This window comes from Danio rerio, chromosome 9 (assembly GCF_052040795.2).
Source record: "Danio rerio strain M-AB ecotype USA chromosome 9, GRCz13ab, whole genome shotgun sequence".
In the NCBI taxonomy this organism is placed as follows: Eukaryota; Metazoa; Chordata; class Actinopteri; order Cypriniformes; family Danionidae; genus Danio; species Danio rerio.
The window spans coordinates 10,788,467-10,813,589 of record NC_141029.1 but is presented as its reverse complement, the minus strand read 5'-3'; the positions used below and the strand labels follow the sequence as shown (position 1 = coordinate 10,813,589).

Sequence of the window (25,123 nt, the reverse complement as noted above, 5' to 3'; positions counted from 1 at the left end):
ATTTCTTATACATTATATTATTGCAGACTACTAAAATATCAGTAAAAGTCATTTTGTTAAACTGTAAAGTTTAAATTTCAATATAAAAAAAAATTACAGACCAGAGATCAAGGTCCCATAATGCAATTCACAGCCATATGTATACTAAAAACACTTGCGAAATAGTTAATAGGCAACTTGTTAACTGACAGATTTTTTTATTGTATATACAGTGTACTGTATGTACAATATTTCTTATACAATTTATTATTTCAAACTACTAAATAAAAGTCAATGCTTTGAAATGTGCACTTTTAATTTGGTGTGTGGCGTAAGCTCAACTAAAAAATTAATGGTGGGACAGAGCGAAAAAAAAAAAAAGTTAATAGCAATTTTTATCACAGCTCTATCAGTGAGAGTTGTTGAAATGAAGTGCATCAAATGAAAAGGGTCTTAAAATGGGGCGGGGCTTGTATGATACTAGAGAGCATTTGATTGGTCAAGATTTGAATTGAAACTCAAGTGTTAGGTGACATGAAAAAAATCATTGATCCATTTCGGTGGAAGTGACAAACAAAAAGTTTTGTAAAATTTTATATTTTAATTACACAAGACCTTTAAATTAAGTTTCACAAACTAATTTCGAGAGGTTGCATGTTCTTCCCGCATTGGCGTGGGTTACCTCTAGGTGCTCTGGTTTCCCCCACAGTCCAAAGACATGCGGTACAAGTGAATTGGGTAAGCTAAATTGTCCGTAGTGTATGAGTGTGAATGAGTATGTATGGATGCTTCCCAGAGATGGGTTGCAACTGGAAGGGCATTTGCTACGTAAAACATGTGCTGGATAATTTGACAGTTCATTCCGCTGTGGCGACCCTGAATTAATAAAGGGAATGATTAATAAAGGCAAGATGCTTTAAAAAAGCATTTAACGGACTATTTTGGTGCCTGTCAGTACATTGTCGCAGTGGTTTCCTCACTCATGTCTGTCTATACAGGTGTGTAGTTTTGGTTTTGTTCTCCTCAATGCATACTGCCCCCTCTTCCTTTCCCTAAAATGTGCAGCTTTTTCCCCTTCTCTGGACTGTATCAGTCTCCTGGTGCACTTTTGCTGTTGTGGTGCCACAAATCTTATTTAGAGCAAGATGAAGGTGCACGTCCCATCTGATGCATGGAAGCTGTGAAGAACTCCATTTATCTTGTTCCCAAGCACTGAAGAACGCCAGGGCAGTGTCTGTCCCTGTCTAATGGCTCTGGAGATACTGTTAACACCTGGATTCAGCTGTCGCGGCGCTAATGCTTCTGTTTCTCTCCATAAAAAAAGATGAAGTTAAAGGAGTGATTATCACATTTTTCAGTTGTAGAAGCTCTGCTGATGGCACAATTGTCACATTTATCATTTTGTAATCCTCACCTGGAATACATTTAGTGTTGTGGTCAATGTAGCAGCAGAGTTGTTTTTTTTTTCTAATAGTAAAAGAGCGGTGGTGATTTCAGTCTTCTTTTTTCACATTTATTACACAAAACAAGCCATGAACCAAACTAACCAGATATGAGGAGAATGACAAAGCAAACAAAAACAAACATATAAACACTGAAGGTGCAGTACGTATGTATGACAGTATGAACAAAGACACAGATACAAATTGTTCATTTAGTCATTCATTTTCCTTCAGCGTAGGCCCTTTTTTCCCCACAGCGGAATGAATTGCCAACTTATCCAGCATGTCTTTTACACAGCGGATGCCCTTTACTGGGAAAGTACTGGGTAACACCTATACACTCTTGCATTCACACACATACACACACACGCGCACGCACACGCACACGCACACACACACATATATATACACACACACAAACAAAAATATATTGTGTAAATGCAATTTTTTAATTGATTAATCATTACCCACCACTTAAAACATGAAACTAATGATTGGCTGTGTCATTTTCTGTAAAATTTTTCACAATTATCAATTCATGTGTGTAATATATGATGCCAACTTCATGTGCAGTGTATCATTGGAATGGGTGGAGCTACTCACGGTGACTCTCTGATTGGTGTAATTTTCTGCTATAAGTTTACAGGTCACACATTACAATAAGGTTCATTAGTTAATGTTAATTAATGCATTTACTAACATGAACAAATAATAAACAAAACATATACTACCGCATTTGTTCATGTTAGTTAACGTTAGTTAAGGAAAATGCAGTTGTTCATTGTTAGTTCATGTCAACTCATGGTGCATTAACTAATGTTAACAAGCATGGACTTGGATGTTTTACGATGCATTAGTAAATGTTTAATTATGATTAATAAATGCCGTACATGTTTTTTTCATGATTAGTTCATGTTAGTAAATACATTAACTTATGAACCTTATTGTAAAGTGTTACCAGTTTTTACTTCAAAAATCCAATAGCGAACCTCAATAGAAGTAAGACCTAGAAATAGAAATTGACTAATTTACTCATAATTTCTTTAGTGCTCTTTATTTTTAACTGTTTATTGTATTAATGTTTCTTGCAAATAACAAGTAACGATGCACAATCTAAAATAATTAGATATTTAGACAATCTAACATAAATCAGATATTTATTTATTTATTTTTTTTTTAATTGGCCTAATTTATTAAACACAGGCTGCATGAAATTATTTGTACCATGTGACCTCCAACCACACAATTAGTCTTGATGAATGGTTATATAGCCAAAATATATAGCATGGGTCAATATTATTGACTTTTATGACAAAAATCACATACAGGCAAATATTAAGTTAGAATTATGCACCATGAAGAAATTTAGTAAATTTCCTACAGTAAAGATATAAATGCCTTTTTTTATTAGTAATGTGCATAGCCAAGAACTTAATTTGGACAACCTTAAAGGCAATTTTCTCAGATTTTTATAAAAGCTCAGATTACAGATTTTGAAATAATTGTATTTCAGCTATATACTGTATTATATAAATTTTTGTAAATACACTGTATATACAAACATATTTTTCATTGTAATAAAGCATAATATTGTATGACTTATATAAAAAAGAACACTATTTGCCTATGCCATTAATGTATTGTATAGTAATGTGATTAAACCAAGTTTAATGTTTATGTGTTTGAACAATCATCACAGTGCATCACAATGTCAATGTCATGCTCTAAGAATATATCTGTAAATGATTCTCTATTTACAAATAGCTACTTGCACTGCAGGAGCTTTCAACAAAACTTTTTGGGTCTTTGTGTTGATACCTTACTTGCATATTTCAGTAATTGGTTCTAAAACAATGCAGAAATTACATCTATAAGAGTCTGTTCCCAGTGAGTTTTGCTACTTTAAATAGTTTGTTTTGAACTGCAGTAAAAGAGGAAGCCTTCCAGTGTCATTTCATCTTATAAACAAGGTCATTGTAGCATCTCTTGAATTCACAGTGTTGTCACAGTTACTTCTCTGTGTCTGACAGGGATTTCGATTGTGAGTCTTTAGAGGAACACATCAGCGTGGCACACAATCTTCATCTTAATCTCACTGCTGTCATGGAAATCTGCCCACTTGCATTTCAGTCTGATGAAGTCCTTTCCCTGATTCAAAATGCTCTTGTGGATTTCCCGCAGATTTGCGTTTATAGATGCTTACCCTCTCTGGATATATTGTCTATAGATCGGAAGTGACAGCGTAAATGAATAAAAGTGTGCTTTTATCTTGAACGTACAGTTTGGGTCATTCAAATTTTCCCTCTTAGATTTGTGTCCTTGAGCTTCCTCTGTTATCATCCTCGCGTTAAGTTTTTCTTTAGCGCTTCCTCGACATCCGTGATGTGCACTAGCGGCGTTTCTGATAGCTTTAGAGAGGTGAGAGTGTATCGTCACTCAATCAGCCCTCAGTGCGCAGCTGTCTTGTGTCAAGAGTCATTTACACTACAGAAGATGTGCAATTACATGTGAGGAATAATATGAGTTTGACTGGACCTGTCAGTCACTGCTGTGCAAGCATATCCTTGCTCTCTGTCCACCAGCTAATATTTGGCAAGCAAATGAACTGAAGATAGGTTTGTCTGTGTATGAAGATATATTTGCAGCGCTCAAAGTAAATTGTCGCATTTGTTTTGTTATCTACATGTGTTCCCCAAGGATCTATTTTTGGGTCTATTGCTTTTTTCATTGCATCAAATATTTTTCTTCTGTTTGTTCCAACACTAACATCCAAATGTTTGTGGATGACACTGTTATCTATTTACAAAGAAGAATGTCATATCTTGACTAGAACAAGTTTCTTTCAGTTATTCCATTTTTTTATTTTTATTTTTTTCATTTATTTACAGAACCTAATTGCTAAAGTGCAGTGTCAGATGTTTTTGTTTAGGCAATATGCTTCAAGTTATAATAATTTTTATAATTTATTCCAGACTTTCAAATGGTTAGTTCACCCAAAAATTTCAATTATGTTATTAATTACTCACCCTCATGTCATTCCAACCCCCTGAGACCTTTATCTTTGTTAATCTTTGGAATACAAATTTAGATCAAACTTAAGAACTCCTTCCTTTTCATAGACAACAATGCCTTTTTGGCATGCAAGAGTGTTCTTGGAGCTTCACATAATTACAGTTGAACCACTGAAGAAGCATGGGAAGTTTTTGACAATGCTTCCTTCTCTGAACTTTGAAGGTTTCAATTGTTATTTAGAGGTCGGAGGATAAGGGAGCTCTCTGATTTATTCTAAGACATATTACTAGCTTACTAACTAACTAACTAACTAACTAACTAACTAACTAACTAACTAACTAAATAAATAAATAAATACATTTAAGACCTGTTGAAGCATGTAGATTGACATTTGTTCTTCTTAAATGTTGTAAGGCATAGCAGATTTATTAGCTCATTATAAGGAATTGATTCTTGAAGATTCTTATCACCTGATTCAACTCAGTTGAGTCAGACTGAATCAGATGAAAAGCTTAACACTTCATTTACCATTTTTCCTGCAAATAGAAGACCTCATATTTTACCAATTTTGTTTACATTATTTCTGTAGCCAAAGATAATAACAGTATTGGGTTAAATTTCAGCTGGGTAAAATCGACAGGTAAAGGCAATGACTTAAGCACATAAACACAAACATAGTTCTTACAAAAGGAAAACAAAGTTTTATTGAGCTACACTACGATACATGAAACGAAATACTTAACAAACAAACAACAAACTAACGCACACACACATTCACACATACACATGGAGGGAATTCAGTTGTTCCAAAATAAATTGACAACCATCCCAAATTAATTCTAGTTTTTATTACATAGAATCAAATATGAGAAAAAAAGCAGATATTTGATTATCTTTAACTGCTTAAGATGAATTTGCACCAGATCAGCAAGAGACAATATTTGTTTGTGTTACTTGCAGGGCTGGACTGGGGCAAAAAATCAGCCCTGGCATTGTGGGCCAGAGCGGCCCACTACATTTAATCAAAATGCTATCTATCTATGCACATCCAATATGTTTATCAACTCCTATTCTATTAAACAAAAAAGTCATATATATGAAATAAACCAATAAATAAATACAAACTTTAATCTCAATTTAATTTCTGTATGCTGTCCATAAAGATATTTGTTAAGTTCTAAAATTCTATTCATTCATTTATTTTCCTTCGCCTTAGTCCCTTATTCATCAGGGGTTGCCACAGTGGAATGAACTGCTAACTATTCCAGCATGTTTTATGCTGCAGATGCCCTTCCAGCCACAACCCAATTTCGGAAATCACCCATACACACTCATTCACACACACTCATACACTACAGCCAATTTAGCTTATACAATACATTATTCACTCAGCCTTTATTTAATACTAAACATAACAAAAACTGCCTGCTAATCCATGAGTAAATCTTCAAAGAGAACAGTATACTTTATAACCTCGTTCATACTGCTTGCTGTTTCACTATCTAAACAATGAAAACATAATATAAGTAAAATTTGTTTAATTTTGATATTATGATTAACAGACACAGACAGCCTCGTATAGCTACATATTTATATGAGCGTCATCTTCACTCTGCATATTTATAACAACACAGGGCTTATAGACAAATAGAACTGTCTCCTTTCATTTTCATTGAAAACAACGAACTTTACCCCACCTCTTTTGCAGAAAATCAGTTTTTATAATCAATAATGGCCATTATAACAGTATAACGTACAATAAATAAATTTTTTGTTCACCCCTGGTTACTTGCGCTTCTGCTGGTCTTTAGTTTCCCTCGCTGGCTGGCCTCAGGAAAACACGGCGCTCCTGATTGGTTGACTTGCTCATCAGTGGAGGTTGTTCTGGGTGACCAGGGTAACGGACTCTGCTGAGAGTCGTTTAGCAGAAGGTCTTCTTCCAGTTTCAGCAGTCCCAAAATTGTATGATGTAGCTTGGAAAGTTAGTGGTGACCCAATCGCATAGCCAATAGCAAGTCGAAAGGATGTAGAGAGAAGCAGATGTTACAAGACAAATACTGTTTGTACTACTAGTTTTTCTTTTACACCAATGTATTGCTACTGGCACCAGCTTTCATTTAGTAGCAGACATCATGCATTTTAAATACATAGAAGGTTTCATCTTTTATAAGGGTTAATATACATTGATTAACTTGCCTAGTTACAATAGTTGCAATAAGCACATGGTATCTGAGAAAAATTATGGCATATTACTCAAAGAAACACCTGCCTTAATTGTAAAACTTCAAGTGATTGTCTTTCATTCAAATGTATTCATTCCAGAGATCCTTTGTCTCTACAAAAGTGAGCATCCAACAGGATGTACAAGAGGATGGGCACCTGACCCAGGAGTCATGCAAAAGAGTCTAGTGAGGCAATTAGTATGGTTTCCTGTTGATAGGCTTCTAATGCACCATTGTTGGTTGATTAAATCATGGTCAAATTTGGGAAAGTTTCCCCAAAACATCTTCAGACAAAGTGTACAGCTACAGAAACTGGGCTATATTTACTACATTATTCATTTGAATCTTTTTAAAACATTCAGCATTCATGATCAGATCCAGTAGTTTGTAGATGGTAAATGTCTTTTTGCATAATGAATTGGTACGCATGCTTTATTGGATATCAAAAGTTATAGGCATGTGAGTAGCATGCATGCATGTGTCATTATGCAACATGAAGCTTACGCTCCAGACTGTTTGCTGAGAGTAAAATAAAACTTTAAGTTTTAAAAAAATAATGTGACTGTTTCTGAGTTTCTTTCTAAATGTTGGTAATGAAAGAAATAGACGATCATAATTATTGTGGTTAATGTTGTCTCCAAATTCTCATTGATTGTGAAAATGAAAGAGCATTTCTCGGGTGGCCCTGCAGTAGAATAAGTAGGAAGCTCCATCGTTTGACTGCATGTCAAACAGGATCTGATGCAACAGCTGGTATCACTCTCCATTTCAAAAGAAACTGCTCCGTCAGTACTGTTAATAATCGCATGGATGATGAATAATTAATATTCATCCTCCATTGCAACTGTCCAGTCTTTTCAGCAGCGTGGCAGACTAAAACAAAACAGGCAAACACAAGTGCCCATGTGTTTGCTTTCACATTTGCATGAAATCGTTCAGTTCTCTGACACTGGATACAGGATTTGACTCGCTCAGTTTATGAATACTGCAAAATAAATCAGTTAAACTGGTTCTTTGAAGGTTTCTTTAAACTGATGTTTTTTGAGATTACATTTATTCCGTAATAATATTAAATAGCCACTATTATGCTTTCATTTCTTTTTTTTTTCTTCTTTTGGATATTTCCTTTCATGTAATGGAGCCGTTTGTGAGTATTAAAAAAGCTGAGTTTCAGAGATCAAAGTGCACAATAAATGGAGTTATTGTTTGCCTAATGAAAGAATGATTTTTTTTTTTTTTTTTAATGAACCGTCAGTAATTCCAGTCTTACTTTCTGCACAAACCTTTGTAGGTTTGTAACCATTTAGCAAAATGGAAGACTACTGTATGGTCTTAGTTGGCTGCATGCAAACAATGGCTGTTTTTTTAATGGGGTGGTCCATAATGTAATTTTAAGGCTTGGTTGTGTTTATAAGATGCAAAGCAACGTGTGCTCATGTTTCACAAAAAAAAAAAAATCGCATTATTTTTTCATATATCTCACTTTGATTATACACAGCTATTCAGCTAACATGAAAATGACTGTCTAATTTCCTAGTTCCTCTGAAAGGCCCGCTCTTAAGTGACTCTAATTGATGTGCTGCTATTCCAGGATCGGCTCCACGTCACGCCTTAACAGCACGTGCTTTTCTGCTGTGTAAACCTCAGTCAACCTCTCTACAAGTCTGTAACGAATAAAAATGGGGTGCGGCTCCTTTAAGAGTTTGCTATTGTGTGTGCGAAGTAAAGGTTGTCTGCCTCTGTGTGTGTGAATGTGTGAACTTTCTGTAACAAGCGCATGTGCGCGGGACTTTCTTTTTCTTTGTCTTTGATGCTCGGATTAAGTTATTTTCTGTAATATATCGTGACAGAAAAATAAAGCACAAGATGTTGGATGCTACCTGTTGAGCCTTGATTTATTATTCTGCTGAGACCACGAGTCAGGTAAGCTAACCTGTATTTTTTTTTAACTCTATGCGTTACACAACTGCTTTCACGTGTATCCGAAATATGCAGGTGTAAGTAATATGAATCATCTACATAACTTTTGCGACTTCATTATCTGAGATGTGAAACACATGGAAAAGCTGCCTGAAGACAATCAGTGCAGTCCCGTGCGCGCAAACATAAAAGACACGAACGTTGATGTGGAGTGTGTGTGTGTGTGTTTACAGCAGTTTGACTGATAAATATGAATTTGTAGCTTCATCATTTGCCCGCAAAGCAGCATTTCCCATTGTTTACATAGTTGCTACAACATATTGTTAACACTAGACACTGTACATGTAACTATCAATTTTAACTAATGAAAACACTTACTGATTGTAGATCACAGCTTTTGCTGAGGAGATTTTAGCCGAATCCAGCACTGAACTGGGAGAGATTCTGGAGCTGTTTTGTCAAATCATGCTTACTGTGTATTTTATAATTCTCTGGAACATAATTATTATTGAACAGTAAGCACTTCTGTCTTTGTGTCGTGTCCTTTGGAAGCCCAAATACAGAAACAGACGAAGCTCTGTGAAAACAGCCATGTTTAGACGCATTTTTAGCTTCATCTCTGTTACAGCACCTCTGGCCAAGGTCCTTACCTGCATGCGCAGTTTGGATGCGCAGTAACAAACTTTTGTGATCTCACAGGGGGCGGAAGTATTTTTTGTAGTCCCCAAAATCCGTTAATTGTAGGCTTTGCTAAGCTAATTCTGTAAAAACCAAGGTCTCCCTTTGCATTGAACTTAGAACTTTTTACATTCAGAGATGTTGTTTATGTTCACAAAGTTACATTACACATCAACTAAAGTTTAAAATATGATATCCTAGTGGACCACCCCTTTAATTCCAAGAACACAGAGAAAGGACTTGCGTTCTTGTGAAGACTGGTCTTGGCAGGTCACCTTGGAAGAACAAACTTGGGAGACCACAAGAACAGAGAATGCGTCTTGTTGAGAAATGAGATGCTGCGTTCTTTTTGATGGGCACATGACCTTCACATATTTTTAACGAAAAAATATTTAAACAAAAATCTTACTAATATACTTGCACAACACAAGTAAAACAGATTTTAATATGAATTTTATCAAATAAATACACCTAATGTGTTTATCTGTTTAAGATTTTCATATTAATGTTTACTTTCACAGTTTCAATTAGTGAAACTCCTGAGATTAATAAGTTATATCTCTGAACTTTAATAATAAGTTAAGTTTATTTATGAACTAATTTCGAGAGGATCACGTGATTATGATTGAACATGGCTGGTTCTGCATTAGCTATGTATGATCCGCCAATCAGGCCAGTCCAAACCCACTATAAAGAGCCAAATCTTCAATTTGAAGAATCAATCACCAGCATGCAAAAGCTTTGCGAGCAACTCAACTACTACTACTACTACTACTACTATTACTACTTTTACTATTACTACGACTACTTCTACTACTACAGCTACAGCAACAGCTAAAGCAACAGCTAAAGCTACAACAATAGAAACAACGACAACAGCAACAATATAAACTACTACTACTACCACTTTATCTTCAACAACAACAAAAAAAAAACAACTACATCTACAACATTTACAAATACTACCTCATCAAAATGGACATCAACAACAACAACAACAACAATGGCAAAAGTCCCAGCAATAACATCAATAATCCAGGGGTCCGTTCTTCATACCTCGCTTAAATGATCTAAGATGATTTGACAGATCCTGGATCTTTTAATCTTGATAACTGATCTCTCGCTAATTTGATTCTTCAAACAAGTTCGCGAATCAGATTAGAATGTCTGGATGAACTGATCTGAGATCGCTGCGTGTGTTGTGAAGGACAGATCTATCGATCCTCGAAATCATGATCAGCAATGCAACGATTGGCTGACGGCACAGCTGCGTAATGACATCATCTGATTATTATTCAATTATCCATGTGAGCAAAATTACGTTAAATTAGCAGAAACGGTTTGTTAAATATGACACGCAATAACCTTCCACATTTGTTGTGAGCTGCAGGCTTTACACTTTCATGTGTCAAGAGTATTCATCATGTATTTTAGTGCATATCAGTGTATTTAGTTCCACATTTAGAAAAATATTTGCTTTATTATAATAGCCGTTTTTTATAATCGGTGTAAAGAATAATTGGTTGTTTTCAAAAGAATTTTGATATTGGTAAAGGCGTCTGCAACTTTTGTGAAGTATCAAATCACTATTAACTGTCAAAACATGTTTATGACTGCATTAATGTATTATTGCTTTTAAAAAGTCACATATTGTGCATTTCTATTATACACAATTTGTACTAAGCAATCTAAAAAGTTCATATCAATAAGTTTTCTCTTTGCACCACAAGGTGACCGTGTTTGTACTTTCATTTCGATGGTACAGATTGCATAAGTTTTATTAATATGTATAACTTTATTTATTTTATTAATGACTATAACTTTATATATATATAGTTAACAAATATGTACCATTTTCCCAAGTGTATATAACCACTACTGTAAGAAAATATCAGAATTCAGAACATACTTTCTGTATTATCTTTGCTAGAACTGAGCCGATCTAATCCTGTTTATATGAATTGAACCTGCTCCCGATCAGGTTTGACCTAGCAGAACTGTTGCTATGACAACAACTCTCGGATCAGCTTTGAAGAACGAAATGATCCTGGATCGTGTCAAATCGTCAATATCCAAATCCAGCTAATTGAGTAATCCACGTACGAAGAACGGACCCCAGAGGACAATAATCCAGATCAACTCACCTTCTCAGAAGAGCCTGCGGCACCCAAACTCCCCACGACAATGCAAAGCTCCCAAACAGAGCCACAGGACGTTGTAAGAGGCTGTCAAACCATCTGCTTAGCTACCAGGCTTCTACGCACCAGGGGCCTCATGTATCAACGCTGCATACTCACAAAAACTTTACGTACGCCAGGTTTCACGCTCAGAATCGCTCACGTTTGGATTTACTAACAATGAACTGAACGTGGGAATGTGCGCAGCTTCACGGCAGCTTTCTGGCTGGCGTACGCACATTTTTTGTGCGTGTCTGTTTTATTTCCATTGGCGACTCCTAGAGGCAGTTGTGTTAAATTCCTCTCTACAAAGTGTCTGAGCCTTGCAATGGCAGCTGTTTGAGACGAGTTCATCTAGCAGGTATATAAGGTTTCCATACCATACAGTTGACCAGCTAAAAATTAAAGCACAATTTGTAGCAGTCGCCTGTTTTCCCAATGTAATCTGAGCGATCTACTGCACGCACATTGCTATAAAGACACTATCTGAAGATGAATTTGCATGCGTGAATCAGAAACATTTCCATTCAATAAATGTGCAAATAAAATATGATGCACAAACTTATTGATGATTCCTACATGTCTTTCTTGTGATAAATAGTGGGCAAAATTTGATATGTAGCGGGGAAAAAAAGAAGAAAGAGTTCATCCGACGCTGGATTCGAGCCGAGTTCATGCTCGAACGTGTCAATACATGATCACATGCGTCTTACGAGCTGCGCCACTGAGACTGTTAAAGGTACTGCAACATTTTACAGATATAAACCACACTAATTCTTTTTTTAATGCACTCAGTGCAATGTTCCGACCCAACTGTGTTAACCGCATCAGCTAAACTCTCCCACTCTATTTTTTTTCTTTTGTTGTTAATTCCGGAGAACAAACTTGCAAATAACACCGCTTTTCTCAGGTCTACCTCCGAAAGCAGCACCTCCAATTCACATTCTGTTCAAAGTTTCTCTTTTTGCTTGATTTTGCCGTTGCTTTTTCGTTGGGTTTTGCCATTAGCATAGTCATTAGCATATTCATACGGGGGAGGAGGCAGGGAGGGGTTTTGCGCTCGTGCATGTTGCGCTCAGTTTCACGTTTATTCGGATGTACAAAAGAATATGCGTGAAATTCGGCGTACGCAGTGTTTCATATATCTGAATTTTTTTCTGCGTACGCACATTTACAGCTTTGTGCGTACATAATGTTTTAGTATGATTTCCACGCAAGTCTTCGTACATGAGGCCCCAGATCTCCTTCTCCACTCACATCCAGACATTTAGTCACGTCTCCTACCTCATCATACGCATCTGCTTCCTCCTTTGTCAGCCAACCCAAAAGAATCACTGTAACAGAACTCCGCAAACATCTTGCAGATCTCTGCATTTATGTCCCAAGACCAGAACTGCTCAAACTTTATTCCAACGCCACTTTAGAACTCCACACAGACCTCATCACAGTCCTATCACCAATTTCACCATCCGCGATAGAACATCAGGTGGATTGCAGCAAATTCATCTTCACTTTAAAACAGTCATCCAACAGTTGCGCATTCTATCACTAGCTGAGTTTACAATGGAATTTGCATGATACACAGACATCATCTGCGAGTTAAACGACTACATGGCTATCATAGCCGAGCTCATGCTCTCCTACAGGGGTACACATTTTTACACTTACCATTAATTATTTGTCTGCTAAATGTGCAATTCAGATAACTCAATGGAATCAAAGTCCGTACTTGGGGGCCGTGGACTTTGATCTCCATTATCGGGTCTTTTTAGGATGCTGCAATCTAGCCTGCGCAGTCTGCCGCTCCAGTCTTTACGTCACTACCTCCTGCCCTTTCATCTCTCCCTCCACAAAAGCAGATCAGACCCCGAAATTCACTAGTTACATCCCTTGCCCGTCCAATTTCAGTATTCCTCCTCATTTCCCTCCTTCTTCTCTCCGGTCCTCTCCTACCATTAACATCTGCAATAATTTTAACATTGATAGATGCCATAAAAACCGTTGCAAATACCTGCATGTCTGTTTTTTTCTGCGGTGGAGCACACACAAAACTAATTTGCCTGATCTTTAGATCATTCATTCATTCAATTTCTTGTTGGCTTAGTCCCTTTATTAATCTGGGGTCGACACAGCGGAATGAACCACCAATTCATCCAGCACATTTTTACGCAGAGGATGCCCTTCCAGCTGCAACCCATCTCTGGGAAACATCCACACACACACTCATTCACACACACACACACACACACACACACTCATACACTACGGACAATTTAGCCTACCCAATTCCCCTGTACCACATGTCTTTGGACTGTGAGGGAAACCAGAGCACACGGAGGAAACCCACTCGAACGCAGGGAGAACATGCAAACTCCACACAGAAATGTCAACTGAGCCGAGGCTCGAACCAGCGTCCCAGCGACCTTCTTGCTGTGAGGCGACAACACTACCTACTGCGCCACTGCGTCGCCACCTTTAAATCAAGTAATAAAAAAATATTAAAACTACCTGTCGACTCCAGTGAATATTCCTCATCTCAAACGCAAACTCCTCTCCATTCTCGGTCACTTAAATTTTGCCATGCGTATCCTCCCCCAAGGTTGTCCATTTAATACGCACCTCATTCAACTCTACACCACAGTTCTTGGTTTAGAAGACACAATCCTTCTCTCTAAACCCAGTCACGACAAAATCAGCTTATGGATATCTTTCCTTAAGCAATGGAACGGCTTTTCCTTTTTCTACAGCAATCTTATAGCATCACCGGTAGATATTACATTATTCACTGACACCGCCCCCTCAGTCGGTTTCAGGGGAATTTACCAGGGCCGTTGGATTGTGTCCTCCTGGCCACCCCAAATGCAAGAAATACCACAAAACGAACGATCATCTGTACTTTTTGAATTTTATCCCATCGTCGCCGTGGCCATCCTGTGGGGTGACGAGTGGTCCACCTCCAGCATTACAGTACAATGCATTAATAAAGGGTGCTTGCACTCATCGTCAATCATGCCCTTATTAAGACGTCTCAATTGGACAGCAGCCACAAAACAATTCATTATAACTGCTGAACATGTACCAGGTTGCAAAAATCTAATTGCTTACTCTGTCTCGTTTTTCTTTCGAGAAGTTTTGGCTATTGGCACTAGAGGCGGACCCTCATCCAACTCCTGTTTCCTACTATTCAGAGATGACATTGCCATAAACCACCCACTACACTACCTCAGAGAATCCTCCATTTCTCTCATTCTTCAGGCAGTCACTCCTAGTACTCTCCAGTCATATTTCACTGCGTGGAGCTCTTTCAAACACTTTCATTCTGTATAAAACACTTTTTCCAGACTTTTCCCTCCCCTCTATCACCTCATTCCTTGCTCATTTACACGTTTCAAAAAATATACAAGCTAGTTCAATTTGAAGCTACCTAAGTGGAATCCCATTTTTTCACAAATTGATGCACGGGTCTCCTTCAGATGCCATTTCAAATTCTCAAACCTCCCTCCTTATCAAAGGCATACAACCTTCAGCACTGCCAAAGCAGTTAAAACGCTTCGGCAGAAGTGTATTTTTTACATTTTACTATTAAATTCCATCGCACCTCTGCACAACAGACACGCTCCGCTGAGCTTCATTCCCCTCTGCACCACTGCCGCAGCAGTGATGCTCTGCCTGAGCTCAAATCCACTTCCATATTTTTAATACTAATACACTATTCAGCTCTGCCACAGTAGTTAAAATACCTCTGTGGACACATAGTTACTCTTCAATAATTCCATGTTACTGATTTTCACCAAATGTCTGCAGCAGCAAAGACACTCTGCAGATCTTTAGAGCTACATTTCACCACTTCCATAGTAAGCCTCTCTTACAGAGCTCACGCATACATGCTTCTACATGCATAAGTGGGACTCCTGCCCGGTCCTTGCAATTAATACTGCCCCAGGAGCACACATAGTTGTACATATTCCGTCTGCCAGTACACCACTCTAGTAGCAATGACCACTCTTATCTCAACATTTACAACAGCACTAGTCTCATTTTGCTCCTATAAGCCTTTTCTAGTACCATCTTTTTTTAACACTTTATACCCAGCAGCCAGATATTGCATTAATCTTCATTGCCTTTTGTTTTTTTTTTCAAATATGGCCAGCATGCCAAACTAGCTTAAGATCAATCATCTGCTAAGTGTGAACTCTTGAAATCTATATAAAATGCTGTGCTTCTCACCTCCTTTATTCCTTTGCAATGACTTCTAGGACTTCTTCTTTCTGTTCTTGTGGTCTTGAGTTTTGGAACTGAACTTTGACAGTTGATGATAACGTTACACGAGAACACAAGGACACAAGATCGCTGAAGAACACATATTGAGAAACAGACAATGTCTCCTTTGACCTCAAACACTGTAAGTTTGGCTAAGGCTTGGAAGACAATTATTTTCTTTTTTTTCTCTTTTTTTTCTTTTTTTTTTTTTGATGTCACTGAGCACACTTCCAAAATTATACAATTGACAAATATCACTCTGTTTAGCAAATCTATGATGTTTAATTCAGTTATGGACATTGGTTTTTAATACCCTGTAAGTGGTAAACCAATCACAATAGGCTGGAGCATCTAACTGGTCTGAGCAGAGTAGGGGGTTTAAAAAGACTCTGCTTTAACAAACCAACTCAAACACAGTGAATGGGATGAGATGAGATGATCCTAGAGCAGGGGTTCCCCAAACCCCATAACCTGAACCTTCCTTTGCCTTGATGTACATGCTCACGTGTTCTGTTTTGTCATCTATTTATTAAGTGACAGTGTGTACATTTAAAAAAAAAAAAAAAAATCTAATTAATTTACAACATTTAATTGAAACATTTAATTTCAGTCAGCTTTTTTTGTAGCTCAATAATACAACAAACAAATAAATGGTTAAATTAAAATGGAAATGAGGATTTCTGTTAAAGCCATTTAACCCATCCCAGATTTTCCCTCTGGCTGGCCAAATCAAAGTAGACAAAGGGCCAACTTTGGCCCACGGGCTCTATAGTTAGGTCGTTTCTGTCCTAGATAGCATTTTATGTAAATTAAATATTTTTTGGATGGATGTAAATCTATTGGATTGACCTTCAAAACCAAATAGGAAACCTTTAAAACTGAATAATTAGTCACTTTAATAACCTAACTGGTCTACCATTGTCATGTAAAAAAAAAAAAAAAAAAAACATAATAATATACAGAACAAAAAGGATTTAAATAAAAGTTTAGCTACAAATATAATTGTATCGTAGCATGGCTTTGTGTGATAATGTGTACTTATTATGATTTATTTTTATTATTATTATTATTGTTATTATTATTATTATTATTATTATTATTATTATTATTATTATTATTATTAATTAAGATGTGTGTCAGTGGCTTGGTTATCAAAAAGGTCGCTGGTTCGAGTCCCAGCTTGGTCAGTTGGCATTCATGTGTGCGTGTTGCATGTTCTCCCCGTGTTCACGCGGGTTTCCTTCGGGTGCTCTGATTTCCCCCACAGTCCAAAGGCATGCGCTATAGGTAAATTGAATGAACTAATTTGGCCGTATTGTGTATATGTGTGAATGAGTGTGCATGGATGTTTCCCAGTACTGGGTTGCTGCTGTACGTAAGATCATCCACTATTTAAAACATATGCTGGATAAGTCGGTGGTTCATTCCACTGTGGTGACACCTGATGAATAAAGGAACTAAGTTAAAGGAAAATAAATTAATATTTGAATCATGATATTAATTGTACATATTTTAAGGGTCTATCTGGTTCAGCTGATCTAAAATTATATCATATTTACATGCTTTTGATAAACTGTTTACATAATTTGTTGTTTAATTGCATGTGGTTTATTCATGGTCTGTAGATAATCAGAATTAAATCCTTTTAAGCAGAGTAATTGTAATATTGCACTTAAATCATCTGAACATCACAGTTCTGGATGTGAGCTTTCCCTGGATTTGATTTTAGCCCTTTGGGTTTGCATTATAATCATAAGCTGTCACTCATGCAAGAGCCTACTGACTTTGTGAATGTACATTTACACTGGAGCAGAACTTCAGCACTTTATACTTGAACTTTCTGACAGACCTGGCAAGAGGAAGGAGAGACAGAAAAAAGGTGCAATCTAAAAGATGTTACCGTTAACAGTTCTTGCGTGCACTTCACCTCCAACATCTGGAGTGTTAACTGTACCTCCATCTGGCTGGATGAGACAGAAATGTTTGTGTTGAGCAGATGAGTGCATGTTGCTCCGCAGATGACTGAGCTCCACTCAATTATTAAGTAATTAAACATCAGTCATCAATAGCTTTCATCAGTCCAAACAGACACCTGGATGAAATTAAGAGCAGTAAAAGATGGATGGACTACAAGTTTATAACCACATGAGGTGCCGTATATACCAATTCAATAATTAAGCACTCGCTAGACTGAATAAATTAAACGTGACAGGATTCAGCATGGAGATGCAGTCATGAATAATTTAGTACCTCGGATAACAGTTAATTTCAAGCCTCACAATAATTTGCATATTGATGGAAATTTGTCTAACTTTTTTTCCGTTTGTTTGTTTTAGCCATACGAGAAAAGTGGAGGAATTCATCTAAACAGCTGGAAATGAAAGTCAAGGCATAGGGAACAAATTTATCAGGGAAATAACTTAAAAAATGAAATAACATACTGATCAAATGTGCACAGAGCCATTTGCTGGAGGCTAGTGTTTAAAGGCCGTAGTGGATCTAGAAGGTGACCAGGGGGACCAGTGGCCGCTTGTCAGCAAGCTTGACCCCCTTCTGGCCCCTGGACATTTGGAATTGCAGAAAAATGGAACTGAAAACTGCATTTTTGCAAAAAAAAACAAAAAAAAAAAAACAATTAATTTTGTTCTTAATTACAGTGTACAACATGTACAATTTCATGTTAGTGAAGTTTAAAGAACCTCTGTTTTGTACATGTGCATTAACCAATTGGACAAAGCAAGAAACTACAGTACACTATAAAACCCAAAAGGTTAAGGTAACTCAAACCATTTCAAGAGTTCACACTTTGCGCATGATTTATACATAGCTTGTTTGGCATGCTGTCCCAGGAGAGAGCCCTGAGCTCAAGGGATCCTCCAGCCCAGGGCTCCCCCTCTTTTGCAGGGCGAGTGGAGACTGAGCTCAGGTCTATCTCAAACTCCCCTGCTGCTGAGGCCAAGGCGAACTTCCTGAGAGTAAGACATTATAAAAAAGGTTTAGGCTTATTTTATCTATAATATAGAGCACATTTGGATGGTGGGAGGAAACCGGTGAACCCGGGGGAAACCCACGCAGAAACGGGGAGAACATGCAAACTCCACACAGAAATACTAGATGGCTCAGCGAGGACCCAACACCATTGGTATTCTTGCTGTGAGGCAACAGTGCTAGTCACCTGGCCACCGTGCCACCCATTCTGGATAAAGGAGGAAGAAGGGGAGGAGGGGGGTTTCTTCCAGACGAAGATAGTTGTAGAAAGGAAATGAGGATATATATAGTGATTTGGGATCCTTTGATTGGAGGATCATAATTAGCTAATGTGGACCAGCTGGGTCAATCATGAGCACATGCTCCTCTCGAAATTTGTTTAAAATTAAACTTCACTTGAGGAAATTGCAACAAACCATTTAAGTTCAAAAACTAGTCCTAATAAGTACTGTAAACTTAATCCATTTGAGTGAATGAAACAATTTGAGCACAGTAAAACCCAATAAATGAAGAGAACTCTAACAGAGTACTATAACATAAAAAAAAATAAAAATAAGTTAAGGCAACTTAAACCTTTTAAGGTAACCGATTGCTACAAACCATTTGACTTAAAAACTAATCTATGAGTACTGTGAGCTTATTCCATTTAAGATGAAGTAATGAGGTATTTAATTAACTCATAACCTTCAACACTGAGTTGAACTGTTCATCAAGGATTTACCGCTGGATCCAATCTCACAATTGTTGTTAAACGTGATATTTAATTCATTTTGTTGTCTATACCTAACGACATATTCCCCGACTTTGGTCTTTAAATCCATTACTTGCTCTCAGGTAACATGTTTTGGCTGAGCACAAAGATGAGCTAATAATTAATGTACCCATGTATATTCTGTATATTGACTGATGGCTTGCGTTTATTTCCTATAATGTATAAAATTAATGTACGTTATACTTTTATAATGGCCCTTATTGATTATTAAAACCGATGTTCAGCAAAAGAGAGGATGTGTTTCCTATTTTCAATAAAAAATTAAAGGAGGCAGTAATGTTATAGGCTCCGTTTTGTTATAAATATGCATACAGGAAAGATGATGGTCATATATGCAGCACAACGCCTCAACAGTTCTGCTGTCTGTTGTAAATATCAAAATGAAAATAGCAGTTCCTTATATCATGTTTTCATATTATTGTTAAGATAGTAAAACAACACACGTATCCAGGATGATGTGAATACGGTTATAAAGTACACTGTTCCCGTTAAAGATTTACCCGCCATGTCCTCGGGAGTCTGTCACAAGGAGAGGATGCAGGACCGAACTGTGCGTAAGCTACTTATTTTGAGGAAAAGCCCCTATGAGAGAGGCGAATGTGTGCAGCCCCACCTCCGTTTCTAGATGTCTTTGCTTTCCCCCATCCACATTGAGATGGAGCAGCAGCGTTTTAGAACGAAAACGGCTTCTCCAGCATTTTCCAAAATGCTCCGTTTTCGGCACTCGAAAGCTCCTGCGTAGTGTGGATGGATGGCATAACCGTAGCAAAACTTATGCATTTTAAAACGAAAACACATTAGTGTAAATGGGGCCTTAGACTGCTTAATATCTGTTGATACTGCTGCTAAACAGACATTTAACTGACTATATATGTATAAAAAAATTTACAAGCTCATGTCAACGTATGTACAATAACCCTAACCCCAACTCTAATACCAACCTAACAATCTACTGATAATCTAATGAGAATTAGTTGCCATGTAGATGTGAACCTCACTTTTTGTGTGAAACTGTTTAGTTTTACCATTTTTAATTCATTTAGCTGATCTCCGAGTTTAGCGGGAGCACATTTAGCTTTGCATAAATCATTTAGTCGGATTAGACCATTAGCATCACGCTCAACAAAAATGTAATAAAACAGTTTTGATAAATTTCCTATTTAAAGATTTACTCTTCTGTATTTACATCATCTACTTAGATCGACAGAAAATGAAAGTTGCCATTTTCTAGATTGATATGTCTAGGAACTGTACTGTCCTTTTGAGATGATGATGATCAGTGCTGTTACCTACAGTAGTTACCTAGCTTGGGACTATTTTAAGTACTATGTAAAATCCTAAGATGCTACTGGTTTAATTTGATTCTATGATCGATGTTTAGCTAACCTAAAAGTGCTCCCACCAGACCAGGAGATCGGCTGTTACGCGGGGAAGTGACATACAACTGAGGTTTGGATCCAAATGCAGGTTTAATCAAAGTCAGGCTAGCAATAGTCAACACAGGTGCAAACAGATGTATAAAGGCAAATCCAGAATCGAAGTCAAACACAAGCAAGAGGTCAGAAGGCAGGCGGCAGACAGGGAGAACTGGATAAACAATGCTAGGTCAAAAAAACAGGAAAGTCAAGGAAACCGCGTTGTAATGTCATCTACAGATAAAGACGACTCGGCAAAGTGAATGAGTGAGTGTGTAGCTTAAATAGTGTGTGCAATCAGTCTCTGACAATCCTCAATTGGTGTGAGTGTAATCAGTCTAGATGAGGAAGCATGTGTGAGTGTGAGCGGAGTGCATGTATGAAAATGTAGTCCAGAAATGGCAGATTTTTAGTCCATGGTTATAGTTAGTGGAATCCAGCGATCTTATGAAAGACGGTAATCGTGACATCGGCTAAATGGATTTAAAAATGGTAAACTTTAACTTTTTAACTCTAGGTGACTAGTAAAATTACCTTTTAATAAATGTAATAGATTCATAAGCTAAGCCTAAAGAATATGCCCACAGATGCTTTTGATAATTGGACATAGCAACACTACACTCACCGGTAAACCTAACTAGAACCAGATTGGACTCCCTTTTTTCTTCATAACTGCCTTAATCCATTGTGGCATAGATACCACAAGGTACTGTAAATATTCCTCAGCGATTTTGCTCCAAATTGACATAATAGTATCACGCAGTTGCTGCAGATTGTATTTGGCTGCACATCCATAATGTGAATCTCTCCTTCTACCACAACCCACAAACCAGTCTGAAATGATTCACGCTTTATGACATGATGCCATTATCCTGCTGGAAGTAGCCATCAGAAGATGGGTACACTGTGGTCATAAAGGGATGGATATGGTCAGCAACAATACTCAGGTAGGCTGTGGCTTTGACACAATGCTCAATTGGTACTAATGGACCCAAAGTGTGTCAAGAAATCATGCCCCATGCCATTACACCACTACCAGCCTGAACTGTTATTACAAGGCAGGATGGATCCATGCTTTCATGTTGTTGAAGACAAATTCTGACCCGACCCGTATGTTGCAGGAGAAATCGAGACTCATCAGACCAGACAACGTTTTTCCAATCTTCTATTGTACAATTTTGGTGAGCCTGTGCCAATTGTAGTCTCAGTTAACTGTTCTTAGCTTATAGGAGTGGCACTTGGTGTGGTCTTCTGCTGCGGCAGTCCATCCGCCTCAAGGTTGTGTTGTGCATTCAAAAATGCTCTTCTGCAAACCTTGGTTAAAACGAGGGGTTATTTGAGTTACTGTTGCCTTTTTATCAGCTTAAACCAGTCTGGCCATTCTCCTCTGACATCCACAAGGCATTTGCACTCACAGAACTGCCGCTCACTGGATATATACTCTTTTTCAGACCGTTCTCTGTAAACTCTAGAGATGGTTGTGCGTGAAAATCTCAGTAGATCAGCAATTTCTGAAATACTCAAAGCAGCCTGTCTGTTACAAACTATGTCACGTTCAAAGTCACCTAAATCACCTTCTTTTCCCATTCTGATGCTTGGTTTAAACTGTAGCAGGTCGTCTTGACCATGTCTACATGCCTAAATGCATTGAGCTGCTGCCATGTGATTGGCTGATTAGAAATTTGTATTAAGCAGTTGGACAGGAGGTACCTAATAAAGTGGCCAGTTAGTGTAGCTGCATGCTCAAACCACAGCACATCTATTGTCAGGTTTAGTGTTGTAATATTAAATTGACAACTTATTACAGATATAGATGCTGTAAATGATGTTCTAGCACTGATGGTACAGATAAAGTATCATCAGTTTTAATGAAAAATTATATGTGTTTTTTCACTCTCAATGTGCCCACAGCCAATGACTTGCATTTTTATGCATCACCAAGGACCCCAGTTCCAGATAAAAATCCTCATTAATGTTGTATTAAAGGAAAAGGTCATCCATTTCTTGGATGGACTGAGGATGAGCAAACAAACAGATTTTCGTTTTTGATTGAACTATTTCTTTAAGCAATAACCATTTGATCTTTGCACAGAATGTAGATTTCCTTTTGAAAAGCACAGGCTTTATGGGTTTGAAACAACATTAACAGAAATACGTGATTTGTTTTGGGGTCAATTAATCTTTTAGCAAGCAAGTGAAATGTTATTTGACATGCATTGATAAAAGCCATGATTCCATTTGTGTCCTGAGTGAAAGGAAGAGGTCAGATAGACCTCCTGCTCTGTCAAGTGCCCTGCCGATCTCTTGACATACTTACAAAAAGCTGTAATGAATGGGGTGATGCCACAGGCTGTAGGTGAGACCGAAAAAAGAGGCAGTTGGATGAGAAGGGTCTGGCCAGTGATGGACTGTGTGATTATTCGGCCCTGGAGGTGTAGATCTCTGGAAAGGAATGGTTTGTTGTGTTTGCTGCTGCTCTGTCAGTGTAATCACTCTGAATCACGCTGCTATAAATCACCAGCACCGCACAGCTGCTATTGGAACAGTCGCACTGGATGAGATGAGTGTGTGTGTGCAGAAACACCTTGTGCTGACCAGGTGCAGTGGATTGAGAGGAGCGACTGGCCTGTTAGAGATCAGTGATTCGCTGATTTAATGGGCTGGCTGGATCATCAACAATCACCAGCTGTGTGTGTGTGTGTGTGTGTGTGTGCCTGTGCAGGTGTGTATGAATGCTGACGATATTTCATGCTAGTACTGCAAACTGAACATTTTAACCCAAAGCACCAGTGGGATAAAGGTGCATTAGTCTTGCAAAGCTACTTTTGATCCATATAATATCCAATCCATTTTTGCTGCTTATTCTATCTTAGGTATGACAAATATATAGATATGGAAATACATTCTGCTTATCCATATTGATATTCACTGCACCTTTTTACTTTTTTAAAAAATAAGTGGAGACATATTTTCATACTACACACTTTTCATAAATTCATTCATTCATTCATTCATTCATTCATTCATTCATTCATTCATTCATTTTCCTTCAGATTAGTCCCTTAAATATATCAGTGGTCACCACAGCGCAATGAACGCCACTTTTCATAAATATAACTTTATAACTACATTTCAGTTATTCAAAAATGTGACATGGCCTAAAAAATCATACATAAACAAGCATAAAATCATATATTTCAATGATAGAAAACATCCTTGTTCACTGTCAGCTTCTTCTCTGTCAAATTATGTCACTTCCAAGTCATAGCCTTAAAGGTGTAATGCATGCATTTTATGTTAAATGTAATGCAAATGTGACAGGACCGACAGAAACATGGGGACAATTGTAAATTTATTTGTATTATATATTTGTAGTATTTATTTTTATAATGTATGTATAATTTTGTGTTTTGAATGAACTGATGTGAATGATAGCAGCATAAACTTGATATTTCTGAAGTTTGTTTTACTAAATAACAGCTTTTAGCATAACAAAAACTAATAAAGCTGTAGGTTCAATTGGGTTGAGGACAAGTACAATGACAGGGTTTGTACACTTCACAAGTGTACACAAAAGAAAAATCTGAAAACCACATGAATGACACATTTCTTTATAGAACAACTCACAGAAATCAACCATCAGGCCCTTTTAGAAATGTTTGGGATGAAATACTTTTTGTTCACTGTTTTTATGTTTTCATTTCAGGGACACACAATTTACATTTCAATGTATCATATCAAATATATATTTTAATGGTTATAAAGTATTTACTTGGTCGAAAGGTATCTATTCAATAAAAATCTGCTATTTTGAATGCAGTTTTGAATAGTCACTCACAAAATAGTCACAAAACAAAACCACCATATGTCATTTCATATATATATAACTTTATTTGTTTACACCTGTTATTTCATGTTTTTATTTAAATTTTTATCTTCCTTGACCATTTACTTGCTCTTCTGGTTACCCCTTTGTCCTTCCTTTTTTTATTATGTTTACTGATTTTTAAAATCTGATTTTAATATGATTAAAGCAATACACTGATTAAGAACATGTACACAGCGTTTAAAAAAATAATAACAATAATCTGATTAAGTTCATAATCAAACTTAACAGAAATCGGATTAATAGATGTGGCATATGCCGATTTTAGTCGCATTATTGAAGTGCAGGACAGACATGTAAAGACCTTAATCAAACTATTACCGTTGTGTAGGATCATCGCCACATTTTGCGACAGGATAGTCCATATACACA

The 25,123-nt window shown here is 37.2% G+C and overlaps 1 protein-coding gene and 1 long non-coding RNA gene across 4 annotated transcripts in view; both read left to right on the top strand.

Moving 5' to 3' along the window:
- thsd7ba (thrombospondin, type I, domain containing 7Ba) overlaps positions 1-25,123 on the top strand; it is a 435,675-nt gene that overhangs the window by 172,325 nt on the left and 238,227 nt on the right. The window lies entirely within an intron of this gene.
- Positions 7,780-14,153, top strand: LOC147842273 (uncharacterized). The gene is made up of 3 exons (XR_015499215.1): positions 7,780-10,294; positions 11,373-11,529; positions 12,670-14,153. It is a non-coding gene; the product is annotated as an uncharacterized LOC147842273 (long non-coding RNA).